The following is a 15,188-nucleotide window of genomic DNA, read 5'->3' on the forward strand; positions in this document are numbered from 1 at the left end:
TATTAAAAACAAAAATTATTTTACTGAACGCTTTTAAAAACATAAATTAAAAACTTTTATTAATTAATTTTTATTATTATTTTTCAACAATTTTTTTATCCTTTTTTTTATTTAACCATTCTTTTTGAATATATATATATATATATATATATATATATATATATATATATATATATATATATTTAAAAAACAATGTTATTCGTCCGGACGAAATTGGGTGTTGACAACTAACAACAAGTATCAACCTATTCAAGTTACAACGAGTTTAACCTCTACAAGTATCACAAGTCACTCCTCTCTAGTATGAGTTTATACTCTTTAGGAACACGAGTACAAACCTCTCCAATTTATAATGAAGACTCACAATTACAATCAAATGATAATCTCTCACACATGAGAGTCACAATAAAGCTCACAGAGTTCATTACACACAGTGGGAGATTTATAATGGTTTGGCTTAACCCAATATCACTCTCTAACAAGATAGATATGACAATGTATAATCTCACATAGTATTGTCTCTTTTAAGTGTTATGATACAAAATTCCAACAAGTAACTTGTGTTAAGAACAAAAACACAACAACAATTTTTTCAAATCAAATAACTTGGTATCTTTATATCAAAGTATATAATAATGAATAACATATTTATTAAAAAAAATAAGTCCCTATCTTTTGAAATTTAAAACCTTTGTTTAGATTTATTATTTTAATTGAATATATTGACAATACAAAATCTTTTATATTATTATTCAATGTATATTTTTGTTAGATTTTATATTAATTAATTTTAAATATTGCACTTATTATAACTTTTAATCGATCATCAACTTTTGAACACTACAAGAATTTCTTTAATTATTGATGGAATATTACCAACAACTGAAATATGTTGGTAAACTCAAATTTACCGAATTTTTTGTTTATGCATTTCGTGTTTTAATTAACAGATTCTTTTGTCAGTACAAAATCTTTTTGTCAACTCAGTTGAAAAGATCCATCAATAATTTATATATACTATTACTGAAAGATATTTTTGTCGGTAACTTATCACAATTACCGACGGCAAAAGCCATCGACAATGTTTGTTGGTAAATTACAATTATTATTACTGTTGGTACCTTATCATCAAAATTTTTGACAATTTCCTTCTATCAGTAAATCTGTCGACAATTGTGGTGAAAAATTTCTTACCTAACATTATGGAGTTTATTGTATATTAAGAGGAGATGGGTCAAAAGAATAAGAGAAGAAGATAAGAAGAGGAGAAGAGGAGTAAGAGGAGAAGGAAGAAGAGAAGGAAGAGGAAGGGGAGAAAGAGGAAGAGGTGTAAGAGAAGGAGATGATGTAGCGTGGAAATGCTTGTGGCTCTATTGTGATGCAATAGTAGTTCTGTGGTGACGTAGAGGCTCACTTGTGACACGCATCAATGACATTGATGATCACTGGTAATGCATAGGTGGAGCATGCCCATGATGTTGGTTGTCAAAGTCTGAGAAGGAGATAGAGGAAGAAAGAAAGGAAAGAGGGAGACAAAGAGGATGGGGATGAGAAGGATGACCTGGAAGTGGCAATGGTGACAAAAAGGAGAAGGGGAGGAAGATGAAGAGATAAAGAAAAAAAGAAAAGGAAGAAAAGGAGGAAGAAGGAGACACAATCGCGTATTTTACCTATGGATGTTACCGATGGCAAGAATAGTCGGTAATTACTGATGGATACTTACGGACGGTAAATTATTGACAGATTTGTGATCGTCGGTAACCAACGACCATTTTACCAACAAAATTTTGTTTGTCAATACTCTATCGATAAACACAATTTACTGACAAATTTTTACTATTATCGAAAGACTGTGTTGATCAATATGATTTTCTTGTAATGGAAAAGAAAAAGTATTCTGATAATACAAAAAAATATGTTATTTTTCTCATATTCAAATAAAAAGTGAACATAAAACTCAAACACCTAATCAACAATCAATATATAGAATAAAAGCAAAAGGAATTTATTGCTAATCTAAGTCTCTACTTTTCACCCTCAACTTTGATATACCGTTATGTCTACCATATATTCGCTACCTATTTACTTCTCGTCTACTAATGTGCTCAGTGCGATATCCATGTCCATTTACATTTTGGTTGATGATTCCAAGTGGTTGGCCGGATTTGTTGTGATGTTTGTGACCCTTAATGTATGTGGGAAGTTCTCGACTTTCTTAGTTTCCTGAGTGCCTAGGTTTTAAGTTTATCCTGTCCATTTTTGCTATACCTCCATGTATTCAGCGTATCCTATTTGTGGAAGTTAAGTTGGCAGCTTGTTCGGCCGCTATAGTACACTAGCCCTAGCCTTTTGCGTGTACCTTTCGCTAAAGGCTATTTAAGCCTAACTTTTTCAAGCAACTTATTAATATTCTTAAAGAAAGAAAAATTCCCCTTTTCTTTGATTCATCCCCTTATGGTATGGTAGCCCCACAGCCTCAAGGAAAAGAAGTGACGAAGAGGTTGATATGAAAGGGTGGCAAAAGTGTAGGGGTCTTGTTTAGGAATCTGTAGAGTTTCCTCGTTAAGTGTGGCAGTTATGAAGTTTCGGCGTTTTGTAGAGCGTAATCATGACAGGTTTGGGTGCGAAATGTAAAAAGGTTCTACATTCTTTCCTATAAATAGAGGCTTTAGTCACTTGTAAAACTGCATTTATGTGAAAGGTAGTGTTTTTGTTTGCTATGAGAAGGTGTTTGAGTTCGAAGTGTTTTTAGTGCCGAAAATCACGTCTTCCATAAGGTATGTCTCATAGTAGTTATGGTAAGGGGTCCTCAAAGGGTTCGGGTAGTGAGGGTAGTCGTCACCTATCTGATTCATCTAGTGGTTCAATGTCTAGAGTAGAAGGGGTAATTATGGAGATGATCCCGAATGTTAGGGAAGATCCGACTGAAGAGTTGGTCGAATTTGACCTTCCATGAAAAGGTGATTATGATTGGGTGTCATTGGTGGTTACTAGAGAGTTTTCGTTACATAGTTCGTCTAGATTGTTGGATTCATGGCTTCAAAATGTGTGCATATTTGAGAGGACAACGTCTCTTGACATAGTGTCATCGAAAAGAGTAAGTGCCATAGAAAATGTATTTGACTGTCATGGTCAAAAGTAGTATGAGGATAGCTCCTTTTGTAAGTATATGTGTCATTTTGCACAATCCTATATTTAACTGTAATTTGATGACTTCATTATGGGTGTTCTTCGTTTGTTAAAAGTTGCGCAAACCCAATTATATCCTAATAGTTATCGATACTTGTAGATCTTCAGGGTTCTTTGTCGATCACTATACTTGCATCCATCTCCCCAATGTTCTTGGTATTTTTATGATACTTGTCCCAAAGATCCCATCACTTGGCTATCTTGAGTTAGTCGTCCTAGGATAAGAATTTTATATGCATACTCACAATCTTTTTAAACATGTTAAAGATGGCTTCTTCAGGTTCGTATGGTGAAACCGGTTGGTTGTGCATTTTTTTATGATGATAGGGGAAATACTAAGTTTCCTTTTTCCTGGACCGATAAACCCTAACGATATAAGGATATGCAGAAAGGTGAGTTATCAACAAAGGATAGATAGATCATTGGGATCCTTAAGAAATTTTCCCATAAGTTGCGTAGTAAAGGATTAGCTAGGGTTTATTTGTCCACCCATCCCACTATTTTGATGCAGATCACATGACTCAACAAGGTAAGAAGACTTTGAATATATTCAAAAGTTTGAGGAACGAGTTGGCGGAGGAAACCAAGAAGTCTGGAGAGCCTGAGGTGCTTAATTTGAAGGGGATGATGGTGAATGTCCGTGCACATATGGTAGGAAAAGGAAAGTTGTGGTGCCTACCCAGAAAGGGGTAGGCAAGGAGATGAAGAAAATTAGAATTGAGCTTTTAGGCCCGAACTCATCATCTGGAAGCAAAAGGGTAGAGGTCAGGCTGTTGGAGAGGTCAGAGACTAGTGTTAGAAGAGATATAGAGATCAACCTAAACAAAGAAGTGATGAAGTCATTGGATAATATGGAGCCCAATGTTGTTATTAGAGTGTTGGTTGAATTTAGTGGCAAGATGTTAATGTTTAGTTGTAGAGTTGGTGGCCTGTTGCAGAAGGAGTTAAAAAACATTGGTGTGAAGTGAATCATCGGAAAAAAAAAGAGAGACTCTTGTAAATATTGTTGGAGACCTTGTGTGAGTATATGCATTGTAAACTCCTATAAGCATTGTGTATTCTTGCATAAGCTTAGTGTGGGCATGATTTCAAATTGTAAATGCATGTGTGCTTATACTTGAATGATGCATATGAGGTTTGATGATGTAAATTGGAGTATGTGAAGTGTATGAATGTGTATTGTTGTTTCTGGATGCATGAGAATTGGATGTTTGGGTTCTAGGAACTGTCTTAAAGTGTCTATAACCAGTAGTGTCGCATGACTAGTGTAGTGCTTGGCGGTGCAAAGTGAACCGCCAAACGATAGTAGGAAACAAGGAAGCCCTGTGTCGTGGCGCCCGATGGTGTTATAGAATTGCCAGGCAGCCTGCACTGCAATTTTATTGGGCGGTGATTAAGCTGTGTCAGGTGATAATACAAGTGGCAAGGTGTGTTTCTGATGTGTTTTGCATGGCTTGTTGTGTTGGTTCTGGTTTGGGATATGTTTGACCGTATCACAAGCGAATAGGTTCGTTATTGGTGTTGGAACGCATGATTAATATGAGCGGGAAGGTTCATATTAATGATACTCTCATGTGAGGATACATGCAAAGAGGTTTATATGATCCGTGCTCACACTTGAGAGTTGTTGCGAGCGGGGAGGTTTGTAGTTGGATGGATCACGCGTGTTGGGCTACAGGCGGGGAGGTCCGTAGAGTTGGACTATAGGCGAGGAGGTTCGTAATGTTAGACCACGAGCAGGAAGTTTCGTGGAAGCATTGGAATCCTTAAGACCAACTTGATTGTGGATCTTGTATAGGGTAGTGTGTTTTCCTTAATTTCGTTTTGATGTGTTGAGATGTGGACTTGGACTAGGAGATGCTTGACAAGGTCATGAGCGGGTAGGTTCATGATTAGTGGTGAATGCGTGATTAATATGAATGGGGAGGTTCATATTAATGATTTTCTCGTGTGAGGATACGAGCGGGGAGGTTCGTATGTTTCGTGCTCACACTTGAGGGTTGTTGCGAGCGGAGAAGTTCGTAGAGTTGGACTACGAGCGGGGAGGTTCGTAGAGGTTGGACCACGAGTGGGCAGGTTTGTGGAAGCATGATATATCCTGGGTCCATGGTCAAATAATTGTATGGGTGAATGGATTAGTAGTTTCATTTGTATGATGAGACGATGATCTAAAATCTTTAGGTATCGAGTGTTAAGATTAAGCAATTTAGATGAAATAAAATAGTTTAGGGGGGATCTCTATTTTATTAATTGTATATTTGTATTGTTATGTTTATTATCATTTTTACCTCTTTTTGTGTGTTTATTATCATGAATAAATCAAGTCTTTCCTAGCTTTTATCTTGTTATATCCTCAAGTTTAATGTGTTTTGTATTATTTTATGTTTTAGTTGTTTTATGTTTGTTTTGCCTCTAATCTCTCTTTTAAGTGTGTTAAATAAGTTAAAAAAAAAGCATTTGTGGTGGAAGAAAAAAAGCAAAGAACTCAAGGGAGCATGATTGAATAAGAAAAGATTGATTTTGAAGCAAATACCCACGTCGGGCGCCACTAGAATCACGCCCAGTTCTTCAAATACATAATGTTGTCAAACTACCCAAGGCTGAGCGGTGGCGAACTAGGGCTGAGCACCAAAAGGTTGAGCGGTGGAAAGTGGGGCTGAGCGCCATTCAGTTCGCAAAATTTGGCGCTGACCGCTGCTGAGACAAGGCTGAGCGGTGGCTCACTGACATGTCAAAAAATGGGTTTTTAATCTTGTTTCTCGTGAGGGTTTGGAGCATTCCTCATTTTGCACAATATAGAAACACTTTGGGGGTGCTTGGAGAGCCTCTTGGAGGTTGCTAGGGGTGTTGGGAAGCTCTCCCACTTCTCCTTGGGTCTTCTCCTCCATTCATGGTGGTTTTTCCCCCTTTTAGGGTTGGACAGGAAGATGGGTTACGAATTTGAGGCGTTGATGTGAAGGGGAGGCACAATTGGAGCATGGAGCAGCTGCTAAGAACCTTGGGAGAGGGATTGCATTTTTCTTTGGTTTCCATCTCTTCCCTATCTCTCTAATTTGTAAAACCTAGGTTCTCCACATGGAGAGCTAAACCTTTTTGTTAAGATTAAATGTAATGAACTAAATTATTGTGTATTTTGTGATGTTAATCCATATGCTTTTCCATTTCTATGTTAGCATTTGATTTCCATGCTTAATGCTTGTTTTGGTTTGGCCACCCATGCATGATTTGTGGTTCTTGAGGTGTTGGAAAATGTCTTTTGAACCTAGAACTGAAATTGAATGCCTAATGGAGCTTGTATCTAGGGATAGAACATGATTCATTAGTAATCTTAAGACTCTTGAACTTAATGCATGATTTGACTTATTGAGGATTCAAGAAATTGGAACTTGATGAGTTATCATAGACTCATAGTTGCTAGGAATAGGATTTGAGTATTTTTGTGAGTTGATTTTGGCATGAAATTGGAATTGAGATGTTTGTGAATGCATGAGAATAAAGTGAATGAAATATAGTCTTGACAATTGTATATAGTCTATGTTAAATTTCTGTTGCACACAATTGTTTGATAAAATACCAAAAAAAGTTTCTTTGTGTTTTTGTCATCTTTGTTGTCTATTTGAGTTGTGAATTCTGAGAGTTGTCATATGTTGCACAAGTCCCTATGGAGAGCACGATATTTATTACTTGCTACATGCGACCGATGCACTTGTTGTTTTTCACCTAACAATGAGCTCACCCTTTCTATGTGTGTTTGACAATGATCGTGTAATTTGTTACTGATGAGTCATTATTTTCCTCCATTCCACTAGCCTTTGTGACCCATTTGACAATTGTTCAGTGCTTAATTGTTCATCTTTAGTGTGTTTTCATCTGTTGGGCTTTATTGGGCCACTATTCTGAATTTGGACTAATATCACATTATTTGGCCTAATTTTTGTTTTTAATTATTTTTGGGTATTTGGGTGAAGAAATTGTGGAGCTTGGACATTAATATTCAGTTGAAGAGAGTTGTCACATCATTGCCACATCATTTCCACGTCATCTGAGTGAATGGGCCAACATTTGAGGCCCATTAGTGACATTTTTGTAATTCTGCAGCCCATAATGGCAAATTTGTAAATATGAGTGGCAGATTGGATGTGAACAGTTGCATACTCTTCCTCTCCACTCCCTCCAACCTCCATTTTTTATGTTTTGAAGCTTTGGACGGTGACCCATGGAGCACAAGCTGATTTTTCACGTTTTCCACTCGTTTTTGACAATTTATGAGTCATGGACAACACCTATTGCTTGTATTAACGTTTTATGCACCTTGGGTAAATTTTATATTGAAGCATTTACGTTTTTCAGTGTTGTTTTCATTCATCCCCTGTTTCTCTTTGCTTATTTCTGTTTGTTGCACCGTTTTAAGTTTTCTGCACTAATTTGAAGTCATTTGAATGGTTGAATCACAATTTATGGTGAACCCTAATTTGAATTTCATGGCTTTCTAATTTCATGTATTGACTACTTGAAGGAGATGCAATTGAACTTTGAGGTTCTGTTTTGAATTCGTGTTTTGTCTCTCATTCATCTTAATTTTGTGGTGAATGGTTACTTTTAATTTGTTAATGCTTAACTTCAGATTGGGTTGGCTGTTCATGTTGATTTCGTTCATGCTTAATGAATTGGATTAACAGTCACAGATGAATGGATGTATGCATTGCTTAATTGCATATTGAAACACGTTTTTAACCCTCACTTAGTGGGTATGGACGAGTGGATTGGGTGAGACAAAAACCTTAATTACGTGACCTGTGTTGAGTAAAATTGCATTCAAATTCAAGGAGTCAATACTGATTTTAATTCGTTCATTAACATTTGCAAAATTATTCATAATTCTACAATCTAAATCTGCCAAACCCTCCCTATGTTATTGTGTTGTGTTTGAATCTAGAAATTGAAGCTTTGAACGAGAACATTGGTCGTTGGGAGACGACTTGGTTCACTTTCATATACTTCATTTTATCTATTTTAATTTGGTGGGGTACGACCTCTATCAATTACACGAGAGCAGATGATGTTGCAGGTGACGCTGGTGAGGCATAGAGCCAGAGAGGGGCTTTATGTTGGCAAAAAGAAGGAAGCCTAGTGATTTTGAATGATTATCAAGAAATGAATGATGATCAACCAAGAATGAAGACAAAATGTTAAAATGTTTAAAGTTATCTTGTAAAATAAAATAAGAATGTTGTAGAATAGTTTTACTTAAACTTAGAATCAGCAGCATAACCTCTGTCTCTCTAAGGTTTCTCATTTTTGGAAAAACTGCAGTGATAATCGATTATTACTAATGATAATCGATTATCTATGCAAAACTTTTATTTTTCGAAATCCTACTGGAATAATAGATTATCTCCCAGAATAATCGATTATCTCCCAGAATAATCAATTATCCTGTTCAAAATTTGTTTTCATAAAACCTACTAGAATAATTGATTATCCTTAGTGATAATCGATTATCTTTAGCAGTTGGAACATGACGTTTTAGTTTTTAACCTAATTTTCAAAAACCCTATTTAAGGAACTATAATTCAACTTCAAAAATACCTTTTTGAGAAGTTAGAGTCCTAAGTGTTGTGACTGCAAAGAGAGTTCTCTAAGTGTTCTCAAAAGAGCTTTGAAAAACCTAGTGTGGGTAGAGCGATAACTTTTCCTAAGAGGGTTCCTAGGAGATTGAGTGTTGTTGCTGTTGCTTGGAAAGCTAGGTCAAGTTCTCTATGTGATTCAGAGAAAAGTTGTTAATCTCTTGTGGCTTCAAGAGAGGTGTTTTCTTTCCCTTTATCTTATTATCTAATTGTAATCTGATATTTGTTAGTGATTGTGTTAATCTCTTTATTTGAAGAGATTAACAATTGGACGTAGGATCTTTTGATCTTAACGAGTATAAATATCTGTGTTAATTCTTCTTCTCTATCACTTTATTTTATCTACTATTGCTTTTAAAGGATTAATTTGGGAAAAATTTTGAAGGATTAAATTTAATACTAAAAACCAATTCACCCCCTCTTGGTTTTTTTCCCAACCCTAAACATATCGTTGCGCGATACCAACACTTTATTGGGAAAGCCTATAAGGAGTTTTGTTTGAGGACTTTCTTTTATGTTTTTGTAAAAAATATTCCAATTGGTTTATAAACTTGTAATGATTAATGAAAATTATGAATTTGTAATATGCGAGTTTAGTAAATGTTTAAATTTTCCATGTGATTAATGGCAATGCATACAGACACATTCTGGGAATTTCCCAGAATCTTCCTGCACCTAAGAACTCTCAAATCACCATCATCCTCATTTCACCAATTCATCAAACCATAATACAATTAGCTACACCTAAGTATCAATTTAACATAAAACGGACCACTTTTACTCCAATTCACATTGCAATTGATCCCTAAACCCAACCCACCATTATACAAACCCTAATAGCGTACATACCAATTTCATCCAATTAGTTTCAATTACCTCTCCATTAGGCAATTATTAGTAGTCCACCTTATACCCATCTACTAATAACCCTTTTCCACTGATTCAAATCAACCCAGAACGTGCAGAAAACCCAAGTCAAGCCAAAATTGCTCGCGTCGTGTTCATCATCGCCAGACGGATCATACCAAAACCTAGAAACTAGGTGAGGAAAGTTGTGTTGTATGGCGGCCTGTTCTTCCCTTCGGGCAGGTTATGGGGAAAACCCAGAAACTAGGCTTAGGATCACGTGTCGCCTAGTGGCTGTGAAGGCCCACCAGGCGTTTTCTGGAAAAATTCCAAGAATGCGCAAAATCAAACATGAGCAAAAGACAATATAACCAATCATCTCATAACTCCTCTAACCTGATATCCTTGCTCAAATAGGGATTGCTTGAGTTATATTTATTATCTATAAACCTTCTTTTGTTCACCCGCAGTTCAGCCCTTCTATAATTCCTATAAATCTAGGATTATATTATCACTCATCATGCTCAATCATATTATCAAAACAATACACAATTAAAATAGCACACAATTTGGCATATACAAGACTCGAACCCAAGTCCTCTCAACATAACCAAGTACTCTCAACTATTTGAGCTAGTATTTTTCCACATCATAAAAGTCAGTATTAATTGTCATAAAGGCTCCTACTACCCGCATTTATTAATTAATTGTTGGCTTAAATATACATTTGGTCCCTATTTTTGTTGATTTTATTTAATTTGGTCCCTATTATCGTTTTGTGTTTAATTAGGTCCTCATTTTTGTCAAATTGTGGTCAATTTGGTCCTTTTCACTAACGGTGTTTAAATAGTTAACGTTTTTGAACAGTACATGCCACGTGTCAGCTCCTGGTTTTTTAATTTTTTTTTAATTTTTTTAATTTTTTTATTTCAAAAATTTGTTCACGTGTGTCAAGTCACAATTGTGCCACGTGTCAATGCTAGTGCCACGTGTCAGTTTGTGGTAGTATTATTTTTTTGGTTCAATTTAGTCCCTATATTCGTTATTTTTGTTCAATTTAGTCCCATTTTTTGTTAAAATAAATAAATTTTATCCCTTTCAAATTGACACTAAATGTAATATCTTTTATACAAATTATATTAATATTTTTTCTAGAATTGACATTTGAATTTATTATTTTTAATTTCAATTGTAAATTATTAAATTTAATTATAAATTAAATAAAATTCTTATATTTAATTGCTAAATAGAATTTAATTATTTAAAATATTATAATAATATAGTTATTAATTTTTTTCTAATATTTATATTTGAGAAAAGTAAACTAATATTTGTAAAATTAACATTTACATATAAAATATTTTAGATTTTAATATCTAATATGCAATAAAAATATTAAATATTTTAAATTTAGATGTGAATTTTACAAATGTTAATATATACTTTTAAATTTTCATAATTATATTTTAATAATAGTATGTGGTACCCCATATCAGCATATGATGTCTTCCATACAAACTGTTGCACCTCTTGTGTTGTGTGATTATGGCCAATGGTTAGGCTTGATCCATTTTGTGAAATAGTTGATGCCTACTATGAGATATTTGACTTGTCCTTTCCTAGGGGTAAACGACCCTATTATATCCATTCCCCACTTACCGCACGATCAGGGGGAGTAAACATGATAAAGCTCTTCTTGCTTAATGTGAGTAAGGTTGTCGTACTTCTGAAAAGGTACACATTTCTTAACAAACTCATGGTAGTCTGCCTCCATTGTTGGCCAGAAATATCTGGCATGGAATTTGTGGTTTGTCATGCTTTGCGGCCTAGAATGGTATTCGTAGATTCCCCCGTGCATCTCCCTTATTATATATTTTATTTGTTCCTTCATGACACATTTTAGCAATGGCTGGATGTAATCTCATTTGTACAATTCCTCCCCTATTAGTGTATATCGTGTTGCCTTCCTTACCTATTCATTATCTTTTGGGTCTGGTATGTTCCGGTCTTTAGCTATTGTATGTATGGATTCATCCTGTCGCCATTATCATCCACACGCATGCAGGTGCCTAGCTTGTTTGTTGATAGAGTCGCTACAATTTACTAGAGTAGTGACTTGTACTTACCTTACTTTTTTGTGCTTGCCAGTTTGGACAATACATTGGTTCTAATGTTGTCTTCCCTGGGGATAGGCTGTAACTATATCTCATCAAAGCTAGTATCTATGACATCCCAGACCAAGTGGTAATATTGAAGCAATAAGCGGTCTTGAACTTGTTATTCATTATTCAGGTGGTCTACTGTGAGTCTAGAATCCATCATACAGATCACATGTCGTGCTCCGACTTCTCTATCCAATATTAGCCTAGCTAGGATTGCTTCATATTCTACTTGATTATTTGATGTTTTGAATGCGAAGGGTAGAGATTTTTCCTCGAATATTTGGTTGGATCCTTCTAGAACAATGTTAGCACCTGCTCCTTTTGGGTTGGAAGATCCCTCAACATATAAGGTCCATAAATCTTATCCCAGCATGACTGCTTCGTACAAGTCGTTAGAAAAATCGGCCATACATTGGTCTTTTATCGATCCTCGAGGCTCATATTGAATGGCTAAGATTGCTCTATATTCTGCCTGTTTGTTTAAAATTTTGAATGCCAGTGTAGAGATTTTTCCACGAATATTTGGTTGGGTCCTTTTAGTACAATGCCAACACCTGCTCCTTTTGAGTGGGAAGATCCCTCAACATATAAGGTCCACCAATCATCTCCCGACATGTGTGCTTCATGCAAGTTGCTCGAAAAATTGCCCTGACATTAGGTTGTTATCAGTCCCCAGGGTTATAGCGAATAGCTAAGATTGCTTCATATTCTTCTTGTTTGTTTGATGTTTTGAATGCGAAGTGTAGAGATTTTTCCACGAATATTTGCTTAGGTCCTTTTAGTACAATGTTAGCAACCTGCTCCTTCTGGGTGGGAAGATCCGTCAACATATAAGGTCCACCAATCATCTCCCGACATGTGTGTTTCATGTAAGTTGCTCATAAGGGCTTTTATCGGTCCCTAGGGCTCATAGCGAATGGCTAAGATTGCTTCATATTCTTCTTGTTTGTTTGACATTTTGAATGCGAAGTGTAGAGATTTTTCCCGCTTATATCATCACATGTTAACCACCATCCATGAACCTACCTGCTCATGGCACAATATTTCTCGATCCAAGTAAAGCATCACTACTTAAAAGCCACACACACAAAATCATGGTCTGGAGCATCATCGCCTGGCGCAGCTCCAAGCGCCGTCAGGCGAAATCTGCCCAGACTGCTTGGCGGCACACACATTACCGCTAGGCGCTAGCCCCTCTAGACCCATTGTTGGGGTGTGCATCGCTTGGCTAACCACACCCTGCCACCAGGCGCACGCGAGACTGGAATTCTTCCCTGGTACCCTCATCGCTCTACCTATCCACCCATGCCGCAAGGCGCGATATCAGTAGTAGACATCTACTGGTTTTAGTACCTCAGCTGGTCTGATCTGTAGTATACCCCACCCCCAAAGATTTAAGTAGTCACTCCCCCTATCAAGGTTACATTATGGGTATTCTGCAGCTCTTATATGTTCATTCACCTATAATTTAAAATTGTAAACATATCCATTCAAGGTTTCTAAGGTTCCAAGGCTTTATCATAGTGTAGTAAGTATGTTCATCCTATGGCAATAACCAACAATCCACTACCTTAAGTTAGACATTTCAAACATTTTGTACTGTAATGATAAAACCTTCCTGCCAATTGTCTTTGCTACCTTTCATAGAATCCCACATAGATGACCATATGAACTGACATTTTTCATCCCCTTATTACCAATCAATTTCCACCAGTAGACACTATTAACTTATTCTTACTTACCACAATCAATATTGCAATGTCACATATCCTTCATCTATGGATATGAGCCACGAATGACCCCTAAGGTCCATACATCATGAGTAAACCTTTACTAACAACACATAAGCAATGGACTAGGATTTCACAACTTGTAACCTTTATTTAGAATTATCATTCTCCCTTTCTTCATTAACATTGCTTCTAACATACCACAACATAGTCATAATCTCTAGCCTATTACCAATCACATAATCAATTTCCCATAGGTTTATAGTTCATTCTTGTGTCATCCATTAATTTCTAATACCACTTAAAGCCTCTTCCCTCACGACCAACCAAAATCACACCACATTGCGCCACTATTCCCATCATCGCCTGGCGACAAGCTGAGTGTCGCTAGGCAGTACATCAGAACCCAGGAAACCCCCAGGTTATTGTACCTGCGATATGCCCAAGGTGTCCAGAACTCGATCCAGACTCCAAATTCAATACAACACAATAAATCGCACATACCATGAGCCATAGTAATTCAAATTTGAATTCTACCCATTCCAAAACCCCAACTCTATCCATGATTAATCATCAAGAGTGTTCCCACAACACCATCAGAACCCCAATTCTAATAGTTTCATACAATTAATGCATAACATCATACACAAGATCACAATCAGAAGTCCCAATGACCCCTGCGCAAACGCAAACCAAAAGAAAAACGCAAACAATGTCGCGCCGCCTGACAGATGTTCATCGCTGCTAGGCGGTTCATACGAGAACCAAGAACAAAACCAACATTTAATGTGCCGCCCAGTGGTAGGGGTTGAGCCGCAAGCGGTTTCTGGGAAAAATCCAGAAACCCCAATAAAACAGTGTAGAACAGAGTGGGAATCATGCATTATTTCATGGCAATGCACGATTATTCAAATACGAACTAACAAACATAAGAGACAGCTCCCCTTACCTGGAATCCTTGTACAAATCTGAATTTGACGCGTGTATCTAACCCAAAGACTCTCCCAAGCTTTGTTTCTCCTCCAACAATGGCTTTAATTCCAACTCTCTCTCTACAACCAGTACCTACTCACGAAAACTCCACTTCCCAATGGTTCACCCTCAATATCAGACCTTTTCTCTGGTTAATATCTCCCTCTCTCAATCTTAATGCCCTCTTAATTATTTAATTACTACACCAAAACGAAAATTAAAAAACAAAATGGGTTAATGGTTAATCAACATTCATAAATGGAATGTTTTCAGCCCTCTAAAATACCTCTCTTGGCTGCTGAGTTCCTAAACCCTTCCATAATCATACCAATCAAAAATTTGGCAAAAAAGAGAGCAATTTTGTTCTTAGCAAGGTTTGAACCCACAACCGTTTAACCACAAAGCAAGTGCATAAACAATTCAACAAATTCATATTTATGATAATTCCTACAATTTTAGGATTATACTATCACTTCTAGCATTCCAAATATATCAATAAAATAATGCACAAATTAAAATAACACACAATTGACATACATAGGACTTGAACCCAAGCCCTCCCACACAATCAAGTACTCTCAACCATTTGAGGTAGTACTCTTCCACATCATAGCACTCCACATTAAATGCCTTAAAGGCTTCTATTACTCGCATTTATTAAA

Source organism: Vigna unguiculata, chromosome 5 (assembly GCF_004118075.2).
Source record: "Vigna unguiculata cultivar IT97K-499-35 chromosome 5, ASM411807v1, whole genome shotgun sequence".
NCBI lineage: Eukaryota > Viridiplantae > Streptophyta > Magnoliopsida > Fabales > Fabaceae > Vigna > Vigna unguiculata.